Source organism: Panthera onca, chromosome D1 (assembly GCF_046562875.1).
Source record: "Panthera onca isolate mPanOnc1 chromosome D1, mPanOnc1 haplotype 2, whole genome shotgun sequence".
NCBI lineage: Eukaryota > Metazoa > Chordata > Mammalia > Carnivora > Felidae > Panthera > Panthera onca.
The window spans coordinates 102730112-102756117 of record NC_138348.1 but is presented as its reverse complement, the minus strand read 5'-3'; the positions used below and the strand labels follow the sequence as shown (position 1 = coordinate 102756117).

The window sequence follows — 26006 nt, the reverse complement described above, 5'->3', positions numbered from 1 at the left end:
CACACACACACACACACTTTTTTTTTTCTCATATCCATAGTCTCTTTTATGATTTCCTTGAGTGGCCCTGTCTTAAATCCTGTAAAGACACGCACAAAATCTGGACATAGTTTTCTCCAGCAGGAATGTATTATTTTGGGTTTGATGGCTTCCAAGGTTTTTTTTTTTTTTTCCCTATAAACAATGGCATTTTCAAGGGTATAACCCTTCCAGACTTTCTCGATGTTCTCTCTGTCAGGGTTTTTTCCATAGTGTTGACAGTCTTTCGTGGAGTAGCTTTTTGAGTTTTAAAGGTCCTTATCATTCCCTGATCTAGAGGCTGAATTAGAGATACTGTATTTGGGAGCAGGTAGACCACTTTGATAATTTTGGTGTTGAACTCACATAGAGTTTTGCATGCCCACGAACATTGCCCAATATCAAAAGAATTTTAGAAGGCAGTCTCTCATTGGCAAGGTGCTTCCTGACTCCAGGGACAAAGCATCAGTAGAAACAACCCAGAAGAGTTCTCATTGTCTGGGTCTTCTGTTGTGCAACCAAAAGACTGACAACTCGTGTTTATCCTTTCCCTTCAAGGTTTAGAGGTTAGCAGCTTTATAGATCAAGGCAATCCTGATCGCAAACCTAACTGCGTTTGCATAAAATAGTAGAGTTAATGTATCGCTTCTTGTCTTAAATCCCCGTGCTCACTTACTGAGACATGTCCTGTATGGTATTTCACCCCCGCTACCCCCCCCCCCCCCCCCCCCCCAGAATAGAGCCCTTTCATCTATATTAAAAACCTGTTCAGGCAAATAGTGTCTGGAAACCCATCTGCTGTCTTTTGGTCAGGCAAAGCAGCTTCCCTTGTTAGCTTGATTTTTTTTAAAGCCAAACTTCTCTCTTAAATTATCAAACTGTCCTTTGCTGGCATTAAATTCTCCAGCTTCAGATCCTTCACCTTCCTTTCACTTTATAATGACTTCATTTTTTCTTGAATCCTTAAGAGTCGTTAGGTATGCCTTTCTTATAGCAATCCTGCACCCACATAAAAGCTGTATTTTCAGTTTGGGATAAAAAGGTATTTCACAAAATGTGCAAAGTTTTTGTTCCTGCTGGCAGAGCTACAAATGACAGCATCACAAATTTCCTTTTATTTTATTTTTTGCAGTGGTCTTTATGCTGGATTCATTTATCCTGAAATGGCGGGCCACCGAGCTGCAGACCTCAGTCTGTGGTAACATATCAAACAATTCAACTTTTCCTTCTAACGTCGCGACTGTTCTCTGCTTCTTGGGAACACTTCCAGCCTCGCTCGTGGCACTCTGTATGAGTCCCATGGTGTTGTTCAAGGTTTATGGTGTTGCACCAAACACAATAAAAAAACATGTGAGAACCTTAAGAGAACACTTTTTGGAGAACCTTAAGAGATCACTTTTTGGAGAGACAAACTGCTCACACAGAGATGATTACCATCATAGGGCATTTTAAATGGATACAACATTGGAGCCTACTACCACAATAGCAATAGGAGGTGGCTACAAAATTATTCCAACAGGGCAGTATCTACTACGGTTAATTGTATACAGTTAGGATTTAATGCTGCATCTTGGTTTACAGTTCTTTTTGACTATGAATGATGCCATGGATGATCTGTGTTTATGTGTGTAAGTTTTGATACATTTCAACTTTTTTTTTTAAGTTTATTTTTGATAGAGAAAGAGAGAGAGAGAGAGAGAGAGACAGAGCATGAGTGGGGGAGGGGCAGAGAGAGGAAGACACAGGATCTGAAGCAGGCTCCAGGCTTTGAGCTGTCAGCACAGAGCCGGATGCGGGATGCGGGGCTCGAACTCACCGGCCGCGAGATCATGACCCGAGCGAAGTCGGACGCTCAACTGACTGAGCCATCCAGGCGCCCCACATTTTAACTTTTAATGATAGATTTGTATATATTTATGGTGGCAAATGATAAAATACACTAGTAGCTACATATATTACATATATTTTATGAATTTACGACCTACCTTTTTCTTAATTTTTTTTTTCTATATCCCTAGGCTATGTGGCTTATCTGTGAGTTTTTTTTTGTCAAATTGTTGCACACCTCCAAATAGTTTTCTATATATTTCTGGGGAAAAAAATCCACATAAATGTGGACCTGTGCTGTTGAAACCTTTGTTGTTCAAGGATCAACTGTTGTTAAGTTGGAAGAATGTCGTGAAGGCAAATGGGGTACAAGTGTGATGTAAGAGAACTGGAGCTTTTACAACGAACCCTGGAAATTGATAGTCACTGGAAAAAGGAAAAATCAAGGGATAGCAGTGTGGTAATACCACTCGTGACTGACTCAGGGTCCTTCCTCCTCTCTCCTTATTTACAGAACACGGAGTGGCAGCATGCTTAGCAAAAGGTTCTATTTCCCTGCCTTTCTTGTCAGTAAGGGTGGTTATTTTACATGATTCTGGCCAGTGATGGATGATCAAAAGTCCCTGGGTAGCAGATGCAGCTGGAATGTGCCTTTGCGTTTACCCTTCCTCTTTTCTCCTGGGACACAGTTGAGATTGTAGATGTGGCATGTCCATCTTGAGATGCTGAGGTGACAAGCTTGAGAGAGCCACATGCTGAGGAGGCAGAACAGAAGGGTCTCAGATGGGTCCTGGAGGGCGTATCGGGTCCTGTGTCAGCCCTGCGTTTCTTCTAGGCTTCCTTACCTGAGAAAAATCCCTCATTTGTTCAGAAAATTGAGCTTTGTGTAGCTGACCAAGCTACATAAGCACAATATTTAAAAAGTATGGTGGTAAATAGTGTTTAAAACATTTAAAATAATTCAAAGCGGGGGCGCCTGGGTGGCTCAGTGGATTAAGCGTAATCCACGGCTCAAGTGACTTTGGCTCAAGTCGTGATCTCACAGTTTGCGAGTTCTAGCCCTGTGTCAGGCTCTGTGCTGACAATGTGGAGTCTCCTTCAGATCCTCTGTCTCCATCTCTCTACCCCTTCCCAGCTTGTACTCGTCCCCTCTCTCTCTCAAAAAGAAACAAACATTAAAAATATTAAAAAAAAAATAATTCAAAGCAGTTGCATCTGGGGGAAGGGAGACTATAGTGGGAATTGATGAGGTTTGGTATGGCTGATACTATAGTTAGCTCAGTTTGACTTTTGCACATTTTCTCTGCCTGGAACATTTTGATAGATCTAGAACTGTGGACTTTAGTAAAACAAAGCTGATAACCAATAGGTATTTGAGAGTGCAGGGCTCACTGTTAATTAAAGTGATTGGGGTAATTGATATAGAAAAATAAAGTACCTTCGAATTGCACATTATGTCTGATGGCCTGCTAACCTTACATAAAAGGTTCTTCTTGGCTAAGTCACTAGTGGTCACGTGGGTCAGGCCTTCAAAGGGCAGGTGATGAGGCCTCTTGCTTCTTGGGTTCCAGCATCCAGGTACTGACACCGTTCAACAGTTGTGGTTAGGGTCAGGCTACACTCAGAGAAGACCCTGGAGGTGCCTTGGACCAAGTGGGCTGTGAAGATCACTCTGTCATAGCCATGGTTCCTTGCTCTCCAGAGAGCTGACACTCCTTTGTTGGGGTGGATGAGCAGGAGACACAGAGGCCCAGCCCTCCCAAGAATAAAGTGAAGCTGACCAGGTAGATTCGGTTGTCTCACCTTTTCTGAAGCACCTGTCTTCAGGGCTGAGGAGGACATCCTGGCCCTCAGGGAGATCCTGCCATATTCCTCCCTGCGTCCCAAATAGTCTCTCACCTCTAGCAGGATGGTTCACTGATTCCACCTGCAGTAGATGTCTCGGGGTGGAGGGTGGTAGGTCTGCTGTGCGTCGCACTGGTGATGGTACCACATGGGTGCAGGGTCTGGGTGGGATCAGCCGGTGTCGTTTCTCCACGATTCCCTTTATTCTCAGCTCAGTTTCTGCTGATGAAACTGGCCGGGTCCAATGGCACTTCACGGTGTAAGAGCACTGCGAAGGTAATCCTGTGATGCAGAAAGGTAAGCATCTTTTGTCCACACTGAAACTGGCAAGGAATGTAACGGAATGTATGTACCTGGCTGAGCCTGTCTCTACTAACCTGAATAATGGACTTGTACCATTATTCATATGTTAACCACCAAATGTCCAACCCAGCAATTGCCATAATTGAAGTGCTAAAACTTTAGTGGTGCCTGGGGGCTCAGGTGGTTAACTGTCCGACCCTCGATTTTGGCGCAGGTCATGATCTCACTGTCGTGGGATTAAGCCCCATTTCGGGCTCCACGCTGAACATGGAGCCTGCTTAGGATCCTCTTTCTCTCTCTGTCTGTCTGCCCTTCCCCTGCTCATGTTCTCTCTCTCTGTCTCTCTCTCAAAAATAAATTAATAAAGATTTTTTGAAAAGTACTAAAACTTTAGATAAAACATATGAATTGATTGTTCCATTTTTATTTAAACCACTATTCTATAGGATGCTAAAACTCATTTAAAAATATTGAAATTAAAAATGTATGCCTAAGAGGGGCACCTGGGTGGCTCAGTAGGTTAAGTGTCCGACTTCGGCTCAGGTCATGATCTCACGGTTCATGGGTTTGAACCCTGCATCAGGCTCTGTGCTGACAGCTCAGAGCCTGGAGCCTGCTTCAGATTCTGTCTGTCTGTCTCTCTCTCAAAACTAAAATAAACATTGAAAAAAAAATTATAAAAAATATATGCCTAAGAAATTTTGTTTTAAGAAATGGTTATAACTAAATTGAAAGAAGTAAATGTTTAAGAAGTGTTTTCCTATATGTAAATCCTAATAGAATAAAAGGAAAAATCATAGTAAAAACTAAACATTTTAAACAATGAACTATGAAGTTACCTTTTTGTAAAAATTTATGAAGTTTGGAATAGTTACCATGTAAACCCAACTCAAAATTCAAAAGTTATGAAAGGGAATGCAGTGTGAATGCAACCTCTTTTTTTTTTCTTTTTCCTTTTTCAAGTTTTTATTTAAGTTCCAGTTAACATACAGTGTAATGTTAGTTTCAGGTGTAGGATTTAGTGATTTGTCACTTTCATACAACACCCAGGGCTCATCAAGAGTCCCCTCCTTAATGCCCATTACCCGTTTAACCCATTCCTACCCCCACCTCCCCTCCAGTAACCCTCAGTTTGTTCTCTATAGTTAAGAGTCTGTTTTCTGGTTTGCCTCCCCTCCCCCCCTGGCCCCCATGTTTATTTTCTTGTTTCTTAAATTCCACATGTGAATGACATCATATGGTATTTGTTTTTCTCTGACTTGTTTCATTTAGCATCATACTCTCCAACTCCATCTATGACATTACAATGGCAAGGTTTCATTTCTTTAAGGCTGAGTGATATTCCATTTTGTGTGTGTGTGTGTGTGTGTGTTTGAAGTATACATCTTCTTTATCCATTCACCAGTTGATGGACATTGGGCTCTTTCCATAATTTGGCTATTGCTGATAATGCTGCTAATAAACATCGAGGTGCATATATCCCTTCGAATCAGTATTTTTGTATCTTTTGGGTAAATACCTAGTAGTGCAATTGATGGATCATACTAAGTCCTACTTTTAACTTTTTGAGGAAACTCCATACGGTTTTTCAAAGTGGCCATACCAGTTTGCATTCCCACCAATAGTGCGCGAGGGTTCCCCCTTCTCCACATCCTCAATGACACCTGTTTTTCTTGGGTTGTTGATTTTAGCCATTCTGACAGGTGTGAGGTGATAGCTCATTGTCATTTTGGTTTGTATTTCTCTGATGATGAGTGATGATGGGCATCTTTTCATGTCCTGCTAGTCTTTTTTGGAAAAAGGTCTATTCATTTCTGTCAATTTCTTAACTGGATTGTTTTTTGGGTGATGAGTTTTATAAGTTCTTTATACATTTTGGATCCTAACCCTTTATTCAATATGTACTTTGCAAATATCTTCTCCATTCCCTAGGTTGCCTTTTAGTTTTGTTGATTATTTCCTTTACTGTGCAAAAGCCTTTTATTTTGATGTATACCAATAGTTTATTTTTGCTTTTGTTTCCTTTTCCTCAGGATACATTTCTAGTAAGAAGTTGCTATGGCTGATGTCAAAGAGGTTATTGCCTGTGTTCTCTTCTAGGCTTTTAATGGTTTCCTGTCTCACATTTAGGTCTTTAATCCATTTTGAATTTATCTTTGTGTATAGTGTATTAAAGTGGTCCAGTTTAATTCTTTTGCGTGTGGCTGTCCAGTTTTCCCAACACTATTTGTTGAAGAGATGGTCTTATTCTCATTGGAGCTTCTTTGCTGCTTTGTCAGAGATTAGTTGGGTCCATTTCTGGGTTTTCTATTCTGTTCCACTGATCTATGTGTTTGTTTTTATGCCAGTACCATACTGTCTTGATGACTATAACTTTGTAATATAACTTGAAGTCCAGAACTGTGATGCTTTGAGCTTTGCTTTTCTTTTTCAAGATTGCTTTGGCTATGTGGGGTCTTTTGTGGTTCCATAAAAATTTTAGGATTATTTGTTCTAGCTCTGTGAAAATGCTGTTGGTACTTTGATAGGGATTGCATTACATGTGTGGATTGCTTTGGGTATTGTTGACATTTTTACAATATTTGTTCTTCCTATCCACGAGCATGGAATGTCTTTCCATTTCTTTGTGTCCTCTTCAATTTTGTTCATCAGTGTTTTATAGTTTTTAGAGTACAAGTCTTTCACTTCTTTGATTATTAAAAATGTGTGTGTGTGTGTGGGTGTGTGTGTGTATGCGTGTGCATTTTTGGGTTTGTTTTATCCTCTTTGTAAAAGTTTTTAATTCTAGTATAGTTAAAGTACAGTGTTATATTAGTTTCATATGTACAATATAGTGATTCATTAATTCTATACACTATTCAGTGCTCATCATGATAATTGTCCTTTTAATGTCCTTCATCTATTTCATGCTTCCCCCCCCCCCCCCCCCGCCCCGACCTCCCCTTTGATAACTATCAGTTTGTCCTAGATAGTTAGGAGTCTGTTTTTTGGTTTGTCTCTTTTTTTCCCCTTTGTTCATTTGTTTTTCTTTTTTTTTTTTTAATATTTATTTATTTATTTTGAGAGAGAGAGAGAGAGAGAGAGAGCGCGCACAAGTGGGGAGAGGGACAGAGAGAGAGGAGAGAGAGAATCCCAAAAAGGCTCTGTGCTGTTGGCACGGAGCCTGATATGTGACTCAATTTCACAACATGAGGTCATGACCTGAGCTGAAATCAAGGGTTGGATGCTTAACTGACTGAGCCACCCAGGCGCCTCTCATTTGTTTTGTTTCTTAAATTCCACATAAGAGGAGATCACATGGTACTTGTTTTTTTCTGATGGACTCATTTCCTTAGCATGATATCATCTAGATCCATCCATGTTGTTATAAATGGCAAGAGTTCATTCTTTTTTATGACTAATATACCATTGCACATGTGGGTATATATATGTGTATGTATGTATATACACACATCACATCACACACAAAAACACACACACACCCCACATCTTTATCCATTCACCTATCAACAGACACTTGGGTTGCTTTCATGTCTTGGCTATTGTAAATAATGCTGCAATAAACATAGAGGTGCATATACATTTTTGAATTAATTTTTTTAAATTCTTTGGGTAAATACCCAGTAGTAGAATTACCAGATCATATGGTAATTCTATTTTTAAATTTTTGAGGTACTTCCATACTGTTTTCCAATATGGTTGCACCAGTTTGCATTCCACCAGTAGTGCAGGAGGGTTCTTTTTTTCTCTATGTCTTTATCACATGCCATTCTGACATATGTAAAGTGGTGTCTTATAGTGGTTTTGGCTTGCATTTTCCTGATTCTTAGAAAATTTGAGCATCTATTTATATTTCTATTGGGCATCTGTATGTCTTCTTCGGAGAAATGGCTCTTTATGTATTCTCATTTTTTTTTTAAGTTTATTTATTTATTTTGAGAGAGTGTGTGAGTGTGACTGGGAGAGGGGCAGAGACTGGGAGGGAAAGAATCCCAAGCAGGCTCTGTGCTGACAGCAGGACTTGATCTCATGAACGTGAGATCATGACCTGGGCCAAGATCAAGAGTCAGATACTTAACTGACCGATCCACCTATATGCCCCAGATGTCTGCTCATTTTTAAAATTGGATTATTTGGGTTTTTTTTTTTTTGGGGGGGGGTATTGAGTTGTATAAGCCCTTTTATATTTTGTGTATTAATCTCTTTTCAGGTTTGTCATTTGCAAATGTGTTCTCCCATTCAGTAGGTTGCCTTTTTGTTTTGTTGATAGTCTTCTTTGCTATGCAAAGCTTTTTATTTTGGTGTAGTGCCAATAGTTTATTTTTGCCTTTGTTTCCCTAGCCTCAGGAGACATGTCTAGAAAAATGTTGCTAAGGCTGATATTAAAGAGGTTATTGCCTATGTTATCTTCTAGGATTTTATGGCTTCATGTTTCGCATTAAGGTCTGTAGTCCATTTTGCGTTGTTTTGTGTATGGTATAAGAAAGTGGTCCAGTTTCCCACACTAGTTACTGAAGAGACTATCTTTTCCTATTGTGTATTCTTGCCTCCTTTGTGGTAGATTGAGTATATAAGTGTTTCTCTCTCTCTTTCTTTCTCTCTTTCTTTCTTTCTTTCTTTCTTTCTTTCTTTCTTTCTTTCTTTCTTTTTAAAGTTTATTCATGTTTATTTTTGAGAGAGACAGAGAGTGTGAGTAGAGGAGGGGCAGAGAGAGGGAATGATAAGAATCCCAAATAGGCTCTGCACAGCCAGTGCAGAGCCTGATGTGGGGCTCAAGCTCACAAACTGAGATAATGACCTGAGCCAAAACCAAGAATCAGACACTTAACTGACAGATTCATTCAGGTGCTCCCCAAATGATTTGTTTACACTCTTTTACCCTATTTTCTTCCTCTCCACTACTATATATCTGTTTATTAAATTATTTGCCTTTGTGTTTACTCTTATTTAGAAATGTATGTTTTTCAAAAAATAAGTTTTTTATATATATACTATAATATATATATAACACTATATAGTAGATATTATATACTACATATATGTATATGTGTGTGTTATATATATAGTATGTAGTGTATATATAGACTATAGTATATAGTCTAATATATTGTATATATACTATATGGGATGAAGTATAGTATAATATAGTATATACTAGATATCATAGTATATAGTATGTACTATATTATATATAAAACATATATACTATATCTAATATGCCTTATACAGTAGTATATATTTATATATAACCTTTTTATTAAAAATATTTTTAAAATATGTATAAGTATATATAAAATATTTAATATAAGTGCATATGAGTATAAGTATTTTAATACATATGTATATAATGTCATTTATAATATTTCTTTGATGTCTCAGTCTAAAATATTTATATTCTGTTTTCCACCTGTAATCTCCATAGTTTTATTTTGTGTTTGGCTAGTTGTATAGTCATGTGGATTTGGTAATTGTCGTCATTTTGTCTGTAAGAGTTCTTATCATTTATCTTTTGTTTAGCTGAAGTTGATCTTGTACGGTTTTAAAAGAAGAGCTCATAGAGACTATATCCCATGAGTTTGTTGTAATAATTAGATGTTTTAAAAAGGTGGAACCTATAAATAACTTGAGATTTATTTGATATGTGGTATAAGGTGAGAATACAAATTAACTTGTAACCTCCAGGAATGTGTGATATCTACTGACATAATTTTGATTTTACTCCTTTAACCTTTGGGAAGATGAAACTGAGACTTAAGAATTAACAAATTAAGAATTAATATATGCTTTCCTTTGAGGAAACAGACTTCAAACAGAAAAAAACAAACATGTTTCATGAATATGAGGGTGTAGGGGAGAAAATAGTTCAAGTAATTAACCACAGAACCTATGTTGGGAAGAAAAGGAAATTGGGGCTAGCAGGGGTCTTATAAGTTGAAAGGGGTTGGAAGAATCCAGGAAAACAGTGCTGGGGACATAAAAGGCATTCAGTACATTTTTGTTTAGTGAATTAGTGAATTCAAGGTTTCTGGGAGGCATAATAAGAGTGAGAAGCTAAATACGAAAGAGTAAGAGTCTGTGGTTTGAACGTGTAAGGAAGTGGGAGGTGTCATTTGGAGATGACAAGGTTCAAGGTGTGGCCATCAAAGTGGGTTGTCAAAATATATGAGGTGTAAAGGTCACTGTTACTGGGGGACACAGTCACCAGAAAGCTCAAGGTTTGAGTTGGTTTAGATGTGAGATCTCAGTTCTTTCAGGGCACTGGAAGGATTGTGGGGAGAAGATGAAGACAGCCAGCTGCCTACTTAATTACTCAGTGAGTATGGGGGAGCAGTCAAGTCTGTCAGGTAGGTCCTATCTTATACTTATTTTATACATTAGGAAATGAAGCAGGGAGATGGTAAGTAATTTGCCTAGGTCCATAAAATTAACAACTTCCAGCGTGATGATTCAAAGATGGGCAGTCTGGCTTGCAAGCCTGTGATCTAACCGTTGTGCAGTCCCTCGTGTGTGTGTGTGTGTGTGTGTGTGTGTGTGTGTGTGTGTGGTGGTGGTGGTGCAAGTGTTGCTACTTTATATGAATAAAACCCTAGGGGTTGGTGCGGAAACCGAGCAGCATGAAACGCCTGGATTCTGTCACATCCACCCGAGCTGTCCTGTGGAGCAGCTCAGGGAGCTCTTGAACTCTATTCTGTCTGTATAGTTTTGAAAGAGACTTTTCCATTCCACAGTTACCCTCACACAGCTGGGTCACAAGGGGAGGAAGCTGACATTTACAAAAACTCTTAGGCATCTCAAAAACCATGATATTTCTTTAAAATATATTGAATAATATATCCATTTGTTTAACAAACATTTTAGAATCTGTCTTGTGCTAGGTATATAGTACATGGCATTCAAGGCAAGTTCTCTACTCAAGAGTAATTTAAAATTTAGTTGGGGACTTGTGTTAAGGCAAAGTAGGTTTAACTCTACCCAGCTCATTTATTTTGGTCTCCCAGGCTACCAAGTTATGGATGAACTGAGGGAATATTGTTTTTCTTAATTAAAAAAGACCACAGTACATCACCAATTTAATGCTGTGTTCTTTGTCTGGCCCAGGGTAGATTGAATACTGAGAGAGATTATATTGAATAAGTAGAGTAACAAAACCTTTTTTTTTCTTCCAGTCTTTGTGAATCCTGTCCATTGTAAAAATGATTCACACATTTTTACATACATACGTATGTGTGTATGTACATGCATATGTAAGTACCGGTGATGTTTTAAGAATCATCTTATTTGAAACAAGACAGCAAACAAGAGAGGGATCGCCTACTAAAACACATGAAAGATGAGGCCTTTTGTCTATGCTGTTCCTTCTGGAATGCTTTTCTTTTAGGTTGCTCTCCTTGTACCTCCTCTTTTGCATCCCTGAATCCTACTCATTCTTCTCGTCTTCTTTTAGATTTCTCTTCCTTTATACCTATTGCAATAGCTTGACATTTACTGGTATTCATTCTTGACAGTCCGTTTTATGAGGACAGGGACCACAGCAGTTTAATGTTATATCCCCATCTTAAGGTCATTATTGAGTAAAAAAAAGTTTGCATTTAATGAATGATACTCAGAACAGAGCCTTGTTCTTCCTACAGTTGCGTCAGTATCTTCTCTGTTGGAATCTTTTAGGTTCTCGATATGTATCATTAGCATAATCGAAAAGGAGGGAAATAAAAAAAAAAACAAGGTGATTAGTGGCTGTAGGTGAATTTTGTTGAAAACCTGGGCTTCCTCATGCTTAGACTGTTTCTCCATTTCCTACATTGTAATGTCTGCTCCATATCACTCCTCCCTAACCCAGGAAGGAGTAGCTGTAAAGAAGTGTCAACAGTGATTCTAATTGTAAACAGAGTTTTGACCCCATCACCCTTCTTCTTCTTCATGGATGATTGTGGTGCTTACTCTTTTTTACCTTGTTTCTCTTCCTCTCAGCTTACAGAAGATTATATTAATTTGATTTTTAAAATGGGCCATGTCCCTTTTCTGTGTTCTGTTTTACAACATGTTCTGGAAGTATAGAGGTGCAGCATCATTTATTTGACAAATACTGATTGATGCTATTATGCGTGTGCTTCTACTTAAAGAACTAGAGATGAAGAAAACCATTCCAAGGATGGTGCTGGGGTCATGACTGTGCATCTCTGTGGAGGGGTGTCTTCTGTGCTCTGGAGAGATGGAGGAGGACAGAGAGAGTTGGGGTTGGGGAGCAGGAAGTAGAGGAAAAGGAGTCTTGAGCAGGAAAGGGTATCCAAATGGTGTATGGGGCCACTTGGGAGACTTTGAATACCATGTTTTTTTGTTTGTTTGTTTGTTTTTTGAGAGAGACAGAGTGTGAGCAGGGGAGGGGCAGAGAGAGAGGGAGACATAGTATCCGAAGTGGGCTCCAGGCTCTGAGCTGTCAGCACAGAGCCCGACGTGGAACTCAAACCCACGAACCATGGAATCATGACCTGAGTTGAATCTGGACGCTTAACTCACTGAGCGACCCAGGCACCCCTGAATCCTATGTTCTGACAAAAGTCTCAGCTGTAACCCTGGTGGTTCTACTCCTATAACTTTGTCTCTGCCAGTCCTCTTTGTTGTAGCCACACAAGTGCCAGGAGGATACACAGATTGTGGACTACAGAGTGACCCTAAAGAATATTGGGGATGGAGTTCACAAAGTACATAGGTACCTGAAAGCTTCAGACCTTCTGAGAGGTCACATGGGTTCTGTTATGTGTAGTGATGGAACTGATGCCTTCCTACATTGTGGTAATAAACCTTCAGGTTGAAAATGGCTCTCAGCTATTTGGTATTCACCTTTGCATTGGCACCCCTTCCTTACCAAGTGCCAGTCACCATGACTGAGGCTTCGAGATCAGGAGCAGTGGCAAGAAAGCTGTGCTCCACAAAATCAGCCAAAGTCTGATGAGAGGTACAGAAAATCTTAGGACTGGCTCAGCATGTTCAGCCATGTAGCCATGGGGCCCTTGCTTTCTAACTTTTATTGGCTTAGGCTGGAAACAAACTTAGATGGCCAAGGAGCCACATGAGATATTTCAGTGAAGAAAACTCCTATCTTTAAGGAAGATGTTGCCAGCTACCAGCCTTAGTTGAGGACTGAAAAAATAAACCTTGACAAAAAAAGAATGTTTTTATTGCGGATAAAGGTAATTTGCTTTTGTGAATGGGATTTTTGCATGTTTTTAAAACATTTTTGGAAGATCTTGTGGATGTATCTTGAAATTAAGATCTTCGTTGTTGGAAATAGAATGGGGGAATATTGAGGAATGGGGAAACCATCTTTTGGTCTGTGTTGATGCCTTAGTATGTCAAGATATCTTGACTATTCCAGGGGAGGACTTTGAGTTAAGGGAAAGTGTTTTGGGAAAAAGGAGAAAGGAAACTTACCACTCACTGTTTGCAAATTAACTAATGTGTCCTAATAACAGGGATGATATGTCTGGTCTTTACAAGTCCAGATCTGTCAGCAAGACCCCAAGAACAAAGCCAGAACATCTAAGCATAATGTGACCAAGGTTGCAGACAAGGAGACAGGACTAAGTTAACAATTTTGAAAGCACAGCCCATACACATTTTGTGAGCCTTATTTATTTATTTTGAGAGAGAGCGAGAGAGAGAGATTGCAGGTGCATGTGCAGAGAGAGAGAGAGGAAGAGAGAATCCCAGACTCCACGCTGTCAGCACAAGCCCGATGCAGTTCTTGATCTCATGAGCCCTATTGTTTTTTTAATGTAAAATTTTTGATATGTAAATCATGTATGTGGTTCCAAAATGGTATAAAAAGGCATAAAAGAAGTTTCATTTCTATTCATGTTCCTTCTACTCTGAAGTTTACATGCCTTTATATGAAACTTTTTATTAGTCTTTAATTTATATTACAGTGGGTTTTTAAATTTAAATTTAATTTTTTAAACTTTATTTATTTTGAGTGAGTGAGAGAGAGAGAGAGATTGAGAATGTGAACAGGGGAGGGGCAGAGAGTGAGTGAGAGAGAGAGAGAGAGAGAGAGAGAGAGAGAGAGAATCCCAAGCATGCTCCACACTGTCAGCACAGAGCCTGATGCGGGGCTCGAACTGATGAACCATAAGATCATGACCTGAGCTGGAATCAAGAGTCAGACACTTAACCGACTGAACCACCCAGGCGCCCCTCCAGTGGTTTTTTTTTTTTAATTGTTGCAAGTATGAGCAAATACATTTATATATGTCCTTCCCTTTTTATTACCTGAGTGGTGGCACACTTTCTCTTCTCCTTTAACATATCCTGGAGATTACAGCAGGTGCCTTTTCTAGGACCTTTCAGACTTTTCTAGGCACCCTCCCCTTCCTTTTTAGGCTGTATTGTATTTTCAGTCTTTTGCTATTACAAATAGCAATGAATTTGTCTGAAATGAATGTGTCACTGAATAATCTTATGCATAGTCATTTCATATTTTTTCTGGTGTCTTTGAGAATGCTGGGTCAGAAGGTAAATACATATGTAATTTTTCTCAATACTATTAAATTTCTCTCCACAAGGGCTGTGCCATTTTGGATTCCTATCAGCAATGCTTGAGGATGCCAATTTCTCCAAAGCCTTATCAATATTGTGTTTTTAATCTTTGGAATTTTTGCTATCTCGATATATAAGAAATGGTCTCTCAGTGTTGTTTAAACATATATTTCTTTTTTTGTGTTTAAGGGCCAATTTCATTTTTCTATTAAATTGACTACTCACAACTTTCCCTAATTTTTCTCTCTGGGCCTGTTTCTTTTCAATTTTTAAGAGCTCTTTATATAATAGGCATATTAGCTTGTTGCCTGGATATAAATTGCAAGTGTTTTTTTCTCTGTTTATAATTTACATTTTGACTTTGCTTATGGTTTCTTGGGGGGGATATGTGTTTTATTTTTCACATAGTCTGACTTAGAAATCTGGATTTTAAGTTACCAGTCTGGACACAGTGAAAAGAGAGAGTCCTTTATTCTGTGTATTACAGATTTTTTTCCCCACAGTTTTAATTTTTTTCACTCCCTTAATGGTATCTTTTGATAAGCAGTTCCTGATTTTAATGTGCTAAAACTTACCAGTATTTTTCCTTATGATTAATGCCTTTGGAATTCAGTCCAAGAAGACATATTCTACCTTGAATTCATGAAGGTATTTTCTTATATTATCTTCAACAGCCCAAGAGCTATTTATTATTGTGCCAAACTGTCATCTGAAAAATTGTGCTAGTTCTAAAGTGTTTTTTAGTGGTCCATGAAGAGATGAGTATAGAAACTGAGACTAAGTATCCAGAAACTGTTGTGGGAATGTGATGTCACCATGGCACGCAAGTGTGTGACTAGCAGATTCACCTTGTTGACAGTTCTAGTGTTTTCAAACTCATGGGATGAGCCAGGTTTCATAAGTGGTATACTAGTCATGTGCATTAGAACCAAACATGGGTCCTTGACAGTTTAGATATTTTTATAAAGTGTCTCTTCACTACAGGTAGTGTGAGATGTACTCTCTGACAAGCCATTTGCTTTGCTTTTCATAGTTAAGTTTATGATTTTCCAGGACTGGTGTGTGTGTGTGTGTGTGTGTGTGTGTGTGTGTGTGTGTGTGTTGTAATATAGGGTTCCAGTTTTATTTTTCTCCCCATGGATATCCTGTTTTCCCAGAATTATTTATTGAAAAGGCTGCCCTTCCCTTGCTGCTCTGTAGTGGTCTATTTGTCATGAACCAAGAGTTCTGTTCTCTATATTCTATTTCATTGATCTTTTATTTCTCTGTGCACCCATGCTACAATGTCATATATCTATATATAGCTTTAAAAGAAGTCTTGGAGCACCTGGATGGCTCAGTCAGTTAAATGCCTGACTCTGATTTCGGCTCAGGTCCTGATCTCAGGATTGTAAGATTGAGCCCCGTGTTAGGCTCCACCCTGAGGGTGGAGCCTACTTAAGATTCTCTCTCATCCTCTCTCTCTCTCCCCCCCATCCCTCCCCCTCCCTTTCTCCCTCCCTCTGTCCCTCTCCCCCCTTGTACTCTCTAACAAAATTAAAATAAAAAGTCTTGCTATATGGAAATGTAAGTTTTGCAGCTTTCTCTTTTAGAGGTGTTATTATTTTTGGCCCTTTGAATTTCCTTAGAAATTTTAGAATTATATTGTCACATGATACCCTGTCCTCCGCCACATATACAACTTACTCAGATTTTTTTGTAATTGTGTTGAATATGTAGGTCTGTTTAGCATTTCAATTTGTGTTAGATTGTGCTTGTGTGTGTTTTTGCCCCTTGTTGTATTTATTCCCGACCATCTGGCTACTCAGTGTTTTTGATAGTTCACTGAGTGCACATTTCTAAAAATATGGCGTATTTTACAATAGTAAATATTTTATTAAAAAAAATTTTTTTAATGTTTTTATTTCTTTTTGAGAGAGAGAGAGAGGGAGGGAGGAAGAAACAGAGTACTAGCGGGGGATGGGCAGAGAAAGAGGCAGACACAGAACCCAAAGCAGGCTCCAGGCTCTGAGTTGTCAGCACAGAGCCTGATGCGGGGCTTGAACTCATGAACTGAGCCAAAGTCAGATGCTTCACTTACTGAGCCACCGAGGTGCCTCTACAATACTAAAGATTTTAAACGATATATTTACAATGGATCAAAAAGTACCAAATTTCTAGGATTAAATACAATAAAACATGTTCACATTCTCTATGCAGAGATACCATGCAATTTTGATTATATTGTCTAATTATCGCACCTCTGCCAAAAACTTAATTTTCCTATGTTGAGCTTGTGTTATGTCACCTTCTAAATTTTTATATTTAGCTTCTTGTTTTTTTTCTTTTTCTTTTCTTTTTTTTCAATATATGAAGTTTATTGTCAAATTGGTTTCCATACAACACCCAGTGCTCATCCCAAAAGGTGCCCTCCTCAATACCCATCACCCACCCTCCCCTCCCTCCCACCCCCCATCAACCCTCAGTTTGTTCTCAGTTTTTAAGAGTCTCTTATGCTTTGGCTCTCTTCCACTCTAACCTCTTTTTTTTTTTTTTTTTTTTTTTGCTTCTTGGTTTTTTTGTAAGGGAGTGAGCAACTAACCAGAAACAGTTATTACTGTTCTTTTTTTTTTAATTGTTTTTTATTCATTATTATTATTATTTTTTTTTACTTCTGTTCCTTTCTGACATGGAACACCACAGCATTGTTGAGTAAAAGTCATTCATATTTTCTTCCTGACATTAACAGAAAGTGTTTGTTATATTTCTTTCACTAAGTGATATTTATTGCAGTTTTCTAGTAGATAAACTTTCTCAAGTTATAGGAATTTTCTTCTTTTTCTCTAGTTTTTCCCTCAACCTCCAAGGAATTTGTGTTCAATTCTTCCAAGTTTTTTCCCTTCTTTTTTTATTGAAATAAAATTAACATAGTGCTATATTAGTTTCAGGTGTATAATATAGTGATTCAACAGTTCTGTACATTATCTAATGCTCATCAAGATAGGTGTACTCTTAATCCCTTTTATCTGTTTCACTCATCCTCCCACCCCCAGCCACCAGTTTGTTCTTTGTATTGAAGAGTCTGTCTCTTTCATTTGTCTTTTTTCTTTGTTTATCTGTTTTATTTCTTAAATTCCACATGTAGGTGAAATCATATGGTATTTGTCTTTCTCTGACTGACGTATTTCACTTAGCACTATACTCTCTAAGTCCATCTATTTTGTTGCAAATGGAATAATCTCATTCTTTTTTATGGCTGAGTGAATATGTGTATATATATATATATACATATATACATATACATATACATATATACATATGTATATACATATATACATATACATATATACATATGTATATACATATACATATATATGTATATGTATATATATGTGTGTGTGTGTGTATATATATATATATATATACACACACACACACATACATACAACATATATACTTGTATATACGTGTACCACATCCATTCACCCATGGATGGACACTTGGGCTGTTTCCATGTCTTGGCTATTGTAAATAATGCTGCAATAAATATAGGGGTGCATATATGTTTTTGGATTCATGTTTTCATTTTTTTGGGTAAAGACTCAGTACTGGAATTCCTGGATCATAGGTAATTCTATTTTAAATTTTTTGGGGAACCTCCATACTGTTTCCACAGTGGCTGTACCAATTTGCATTCCTACTAACAACGTGTGAGGGTTCCTTCTTCTCCACATCCTTGCCAACATTTGTTGTTTTGTTTTTGATTTTAGCCATTTTGACTTGTGTGAGGTGATATCTCATTATGGTGTTGATTTACATTTTCCTGATGATGAGTGATGTTAAGCATCTTTTCACACGTCTGTTGGACATCTGTATGTCTTTGGAGAAAAATCTGTTCATATTTTTCATTGGACTTTTTTTTTTTTTTTTGGTGTTGAGTTGTATTAAGTTCTTTATACATTTTGGATATCAACCCCTTATTGAATGTATCATTTGCAAATAACTTCTCCCATTTGGTAGGTTACCTTCTCATTTTGTTGATGGTTTCCTTTGCTGTGCAAAAGCTTTTCATTTTAATGTAGCCCTAATAGTTTATTTTTGCTTTCATTTCCCTTGCTTCAGGAGACATATCTAGAAAAATGTTGCTGTGACCAATGTCAGAGAAATTACTTGCCTGTGCTCTCTTCTAGGTTACTTATGGTTTCAAGTCTCACATTTAGGTTTTTAATCCATTTTGAGGTAACTTTCGTGTATGTTTAAGAAAATGGTCCAGTTTCATTCCTTTTCTTGTACCTGTCTAGTTTTCCCAGCAGCATTTATTGAAAAGACTTTTTCCCATTGCATATTCTTGCCTCCTTTGTCATAGAGTAATTGGCCATATAATCATGGGTTTATTTCTGAGCTCTCTATTCTGTTCCATTGATCTTTGTGTCTGTTTTTGTGCCAGTACCATTCTGTTTTAATTACAACTTTGTAGTATATCTTGAAAACTGGGATTGTGATACCTCCAGTTTTGTCCTTTTTTTCAAGATTGCTTTGGCTTTTAGGGGTCTTTTATGGTTCTAATACAGATTGTAGGATTGTTTGTTCTAGCTCTCTGAAAATGCTGTTAGTATTTTGATAGTGATTGAATAAAATCTGTAGATTGCTTTGGGTAGTACCGACATTTTAACAGTATTTGTTCTCCCAGTCCATGAGCATGGTATATCTTTCCATTTGTGTCATCTTCAGTATCCTTCATCAGTGTTTTATAGTTTTCAGAGTACAGGTGTTTCACTTCCTTGATTTTTTTTTTTTAATTTATTTTTTTTGGGACAGAGAGAGACAGAGCATGAACAGGTGAGGGGCAGAGAGAGAGGGAGACACAGAATCGGAAACAGGCTCCAGGCTCCGAGCCATCAGCCCAGAGCCTGACGCGGGGCTCGAACTCACGGACCGCAAGATGGTGACCTCGCTGAAGTTGGACGCTTAACCGACTGCGCCACCCAGGCGCCCCTCACTTCCTTGATTAAGCTTGTTTCTAGATATTTTATTTTTGTGTGCAATTTTTGTAAGTGGGATTGTTTTCTTAATTTCTCTTTCTGCTACTTTATTATTAATGTACAGAATGCAACATATTTCTGTATGTTGATTTCATATTCTGTGAATTTACTGAATTCGTTTATCAGTTCTATAGTTTTTTTTGGTGGAATATTTAGGGTTTTCTCTATGTAGTATCATGTCATGATAAAATTTTCCTTTTTCCTTACCAATCTGGATGCATTTTGTTTCTCGTTCTTGTCTGATTGCTGTGGCTAAGACTTCCAGTACTGTGTTGGAAAAAAGCGGTATAAGTATAAATCTTTATCTCATTCCTGACCTTAGAGAAAAAGCTCTGTTTTTCGCCATTAAGAATGATATTAGCTGTGGGTTTCTCATATATGGTTTTTATTATGTTGAGGTTTATTTCCTCTAAGCCTACTTTGTTGAAAGTTTTTATCTTGAAAGAATATTGAATTTCATCGGATGATTTATCTGCATCTATTAAGATAACCATATGGTTTTTATCCTTTTCTTGTTGATGTGAGGTGTCATGTTTGTTGGTCTGCACATAAATCCCACTTCATTGTAGTGAATGATTTTTTAATGTATTTTTGAATTCAGTTTGCTAATATTTTGTTGAGAATTTTTGTATCTATGTTCATTAGAGATATTGGCCTGTAATTCTCCTTTTTTGTAGTATCTTTATCTGGTTTTGGTATCAGGATAATGTTGACCTCATAGAATGAATTTGGATGTTTTCCTTCCTCTCTTTTTTTGAATAGTTTGAGAAGAATAGCTATTAACTCTTCTTTACCTTCTTGGTAGAATTCACCTGTGAAGCTGTCTGTTCTTGGACTTTTGTTTGTTGTGAGTTTTTTGATAATTGATTCAATTTCATTGCTAGTACTTGGTGTGTTCAAATTGTCTTTTTCTTTGTGATTCAGTTTTTGGAGGTTATATGTTTTTAGGAATGTATTCATTTCTTCTAAGTCATCCAATTTGCTGGCTTATAATTTTTCATAATCTCTGATAATCCTTTGCATTTCTGTGATGTTCGTTGTTAATACTGCTCTTTGATTTGTGATTTTGAGTCCTCTCTCTCCTTTTTTTTTTAAGTCTGTTTATTTATTTTTGAGACAGAACTTGAACAGAGGGGAAGGGCAGAGAGAGTGGGAGACAGAGAACTTCCCAAGCAGGCTCTGTGCCATCAGCATGGAGCTTGATGAGAGGCTCAAACATATGAATTGTGAGATCATGACCTTGCTGTTTACTTAATTGACCGAGTCACCCAGATGCCCCTTTCCTTTTTTTTTTGATGAGTGTGGCTTAAGGCTTATTAGTTTTATCTTTTCAAAGAACAAACTCCTGGCTTCGTTGATTTGTTCTTTTTTTTTTTAATTTCTATTTCATTTGTGTTTTAATCTTTGCTATTTCATTCTTTCTCCTGTTTTTGGGTTTTGCTTCTTTTCTTTCTAGCTTTAGGTATAAAGATTGGTTTTTTATTTGAGACTTTTCTTCTTGAGGTAGGCCTGTATTGTTATAACCTTCTTCTTAGAACAACTTGCTGCATCCTAAAGATTGCACACCATTGTCTTTTTATGTTCATTTATCTCCATTTATTTTTATTTTTTTAAATTTTATTTATTTTTTTAAATGTTTTCTTTATTTTTGAGAGAGAGGTGGGGGAGGGGCAGAGAGAGACACACACAAAGTCCGAAGCAGGCTCCCTACTCAGCGCTGTCAGCACAGAGCCTGATGCAGGGCTCGAACTCATGAACTACAAGATCATGACCTGAGCCAAAGTCAGATGCTTAACCGACTGAGCCACCCAGGGGCCCCTCCATGTATTTTTAAAATTTCCTCTTTGATTTCTTATCAGTTGTTTTTTTTAAAATTTTATTTTAAAATCTATTTTTTCTTCCACATTTTAATGTAAATATCAGTTAACATACAGTAGAATATTAGTTTTAGGCATAGAATTTAGTGATTCAACACTTAAATACAACACCTGGTGCTCATCACGAGTGCCCTCCTTAATTCCCATTACCTATTTAACCCATAACCCCTGCCTACCTCTTCTCTGGTAACCATCATTTTGTTCTGTATAGTTATGAGTCTGTTTCTTGGTTTTCCTGTCTTTCCACCTCTGCCACCATGTTTTGTTTTTGTTTTTGTTTTTTTGTCTTGTTTCTTAAATTCCACATATGAGTAAAACCATATGGTATTTGTCTTTCTCTGACTTATTTCACTTAGCTTAATACATTCTAGCTCCATCCATGTCATTGCAAATGGCAAGATTTCATTCTTTTTGATGGCTGAGTAATATTCCATTGTACGTATATACCACATCTCTCCTTTATTCATCAAATGTTGATGGACATTTGGACTCTTTCCATAATTTAGTGATTGTTGATAATGCTGCTGTACACATCAGGGTGCATGTATTCTTTCAAAATAGTATTTTTGTATCTTTGACCCATTGATTGTTTTGTATCTTTGACCCATTGGTGTTGATAGCATGTTCTTTAACCTCCATGTGTTTGTGTTCTCTCCAGATTTTTCCGTGCAGTTGATTTCTAGTTCATGCCATTGTGGTTGGAAATTATGCATGAAAAGATTTCAATCTTTTTAAATTTGTTGAGACAGGTTTTTTTTTGCCAGTATGTGATCTATTCTGGAGAATGTTCCATGTGTACTTGAATGTGTATTCTGCTGTTTTTGGGTGGATGGAATGTTCTGAATATATCTGTTAGCTCCATCTAGTACAATGTGTAATTCAAAACCATTGTTTCCTTGTTGATTTTCTGTTTGGATGATCTATCCACTGATATAGGTGAGGTGTTAAATTCCCCTACTATTATTGTATTACTACTTGTTTCTTTATGTTTGTTAACAGCTGCTTTATATGTTTAGGTGCTCTCATATTGAATGCACAAATATTTACAATTGTTATATCTTGTTGGCTTGTTCTCTTATGATTATGTAATGTCCTTCTTTGGCTCTTGACAGTGTTTGTTTTAAAGTCTCTTTTGTCTGATATGAGTTTTGCTACCCCAGGTTTTGTTTTCACTTCCATTTGCATGATAAATGTTTTATCATCCCTTCACTTTCAATCTACATGTATCTTTAGGTCTGAAATTAGGCTGTTGTAGACAGTACATGAATGGGTCTTGTTTTCTATTAAGTCACCCTATGTCTTTTGATTGGAGCATTTAATCCATTAATATTCAAAATAATTGTTAGGTATTACTTATTGCCATTTTGTCACTTGTTTTATTGTTGTTTTTGTACTTTTTCTCTGCCCCTTTTTTCTCTTGCTCTCTTGTGGCTTGATGGCTTTTTTAAGTGACATACTTGGATTCCTTTTTATTTTTTGCAGGTTTTTTGATTTGTGGTCACCATTAGGTTTATATATAATATCTTGTGCATATAGCAGTCTATATTAGGATGGTGGTCACTTATGATTGAACCCATTCTAAAAGTGCTCTAAAAGAGAGAATTTTTACTCTCTCCCACCATGTTTTAGGTATATGGTGTCATACTTTATGTTCTTTTATTTTGTGAATCCCATGACTGATTTTTATAGATGTACTTGATTGTACTCTTTTTGTGCTTTAACTTCCATACAGGATTTATAAGTGATTAATCTACTACCTTTTATGTTCATGTGTACCTGTGAATTTTTTTCCTTACTTCTGCATATGGTACTTTCTTTCCACTCAAAGAATCCCCCCTTTAACATTTCTTATAAGGCTGGTTTAATGGTGATGAATTCTTTTAAGTTTTGTTTGTCTGGGAACCTCTTTGTCTTGCCTTTTATTTTCAATGATAGCCTAGCTGGATAGAGTATTCTTGGTTGCAGGTTTTTTCCTTTTAGCACTTTGACAGTATCTTGCCACTCCCTTCTGGCCTGCAAAACTCTGCTGAAAGATCAGTGTATAGCATTTTGGGGTTTCCCTTGTATGTAACTGTTTTCTTTTGCTGCTTTTAAATTCTTTATGATGACTTCTTGCCATTTTAATTACTATGTGTTGTGTGGCGTAGACCTCCTTGGGTTGATTTTTTTGGGTTTCTCTGTGCTTTCTGGATCTGGATGTCTGTTTCTTTTTCCAGTTTAGGGAAGTTTTGAGCTATTATTACTTCAAATAAATTTTCTGCTCCCTTTTCTCTTTCTTCTTCATCTGGGATCCCTGTAATGCAAATGTTATTATGCTTGATGGTGTTGCAGAGTTCCCTTAACCTATTCTCATTTATTATTGTTCTTTTTTCTTTTTCCTGTTTAGCTTGGTTGCTTTCCATTATTCTGTCTTCCAGCTTGCTGATATGATCTGCTTCCTTTACTCTACCATTTATTACCTGCAGTGTATTGTAAATTTCAGCTATTGAGTTCTTCAACTCTGGTTGGTTCTCTTTCATATTTTCTGTCTCTTTGTTGAAGGTCTTACTGAGATCCTCCACTCTTAAGTCCAGTGAGTACCTTTAGGACCATTACTTTAAATTCTCTATCAGGTGTATTGCTCATCTCTGTTTTATTTAGCTGTTTTGCTGTGATTTTGTTCTATTCTTTCATTTAAGACATATTTGTCTATCTCCTCGTTTCTTTTTTTTTTTAATTTTTTTAACGTTTATTTATTTTTGAGACAGAGAGAGACAGAGCATGAACAGGGGAGGGGCAGAGAGAGGGGGAGACACAGAATCCGAAACAGGCTCCAGGCTCTGAGCTGTCAGCACAGAGCCCGACGCAGGGCTTGAACTCACGGACCGTGAGATCGTGACCTGAGCCAAAGTCGGATGCTTAACCGACCAAGCCACCCAGGCGCCCCGCTCCTCCTCGTTTCTTCTAATTCACTGCTTCTGTTTCTATGTGTTAGGGAAGTCAGCTACATTCTCTTGCTCTTGAAAGTAGTGGCCTTAATAAAAAAGAGATCCTACAGTGTCCTGCAGTGTAGTGTTCCCGTTCACCAGAACCTGGCACTTAGTCATGTTTCCTGTGTGTGTTGTGTGTACCTTACTGTTGGGCTGATGTATGTTTGCCTTTAGTCCAGTTATCTGCAATTGTTCTCTTTGCTCATTGTAAGCGGAGTTTACTCCTGTGTTATTAGTGGGCCAGTCTGGGGCTGCTTTGGGCTTGAGTTGAGTCAGACCAGGCATTTGCCAGAGCTGAAGTAGAACCAAAATGCAGTGTGCTGTTCCTGTGTCATCCTCCTGTGAAGCTTTTGTTGGTGGGTGGGGCCTGTAGTGAGACCAGATGTCTACCCCCAGCCCACTACTGGGTCCACAGCTGGAGAGGTGTGTGTGGTTATCTTCCCCTCTTGCTGGGGCAGGAATCACTTTGGTGTTGTGCTAGCTCCTTCTTGGGGCTGCTTGTACACTGCCATGTTGGTAGCACTGCTTTGGATGGACTCCTGCCAAGGGCACATTGGAGGAGATGGATCCACAGGAGAACACAGGGGCAGAAGACAAGGTACCAACAGGGCGTGCCACAAGAGGCGATCTGCCACAAGAGGCGATCTGCAGCCACCTGGGAAAACTCCCACTGATGCTGGATTGCAGGGTGTGAGTCCACAGAAGAGTGTGGGCGTAGGGCATGCTGTTAGCAAGCTAGGTCGAGGGTTTTCATGCTGGGCTGTTTCTGGGAGATGTCTGTGTATCTAAGCTGGGTGGTGGGAGAGGGAATGGCATCTCCCAGCTCTTTTGTCTTAGAGAAGTCTCCCAAAGATCTCTACCCCTTCAGCACATACTCTGAGTTTAGTAAACAAATTTCTCTCCTATATACCCCAGGCATTTTTCAAACTGCTGCTTGTCTATTGTATCTCAAAAGGGCTGTGTGTTGTGCTGCCTCTTTAAAGGCAGGGACTCCCTTTCCTGTCACCCTTTGGCTCTCCCTGAGCTGAGCCTGCTGATGTTTAAAGTTCCATGTGTTAACACCACTGACTGAGGGAGTTCACAAAGTTAGGCCTTTTGGTTTTTAAAGCCAAATATGGAGATTCATCTTCCCAGTGTAGTTCCCTATGCCTGGGTACCCGGTGTGGGATCTGTTCTTTTCCCCTCTCCCATTGGTGAGTTTGGCTCCTGTGTTTCCACCCTTCTTACCCTCTTTGATGTGGCCTTTTTTATACATTTAGCTGTGGAGCGTCTGTTCTGCCAGTCTTTGGGTCCTTTTCTGGGTTATTTATACTGATGTGAGTGTTACCTAGATGTATCCATGGGACAAGGTGAGCCTAGGATCTTTCTACTTTGCCATTTTCCCTGGAAGTTTAAGAATAGTTTTGTATTTTTTTTTTTAAGCTGGGAGAAAATCTAAAGAATAAAACTATACGAAATTTGGCTTTCGTTGTCATAAAGTTTTATTGGAATATAGCCATACTCATTCATTTACATGTCTATGGCTGTTTTCACCCTACAATGGAAGAATTGAGCAGTTGTGAGAGATGAATGGACTACAAAGTGTAAAACATTTATTATCTAGTCCTTTACAG

The 26006-nt window shown here is 38.1% G+C and overlaps 1 pseudogene; it reads right to left on the bottom strand.

The window, feature by feature from the left end:
• Nucleotides 1-1118: 1118 nt before the first annotated feature.
• Nucleotides 1119-25116, bottom strand: LOC145712443 (NXPE family member 1-like; annotated as a pseudogene).
• Nucleotides 25117-26006: the final 890 nt, after the last annotated feature.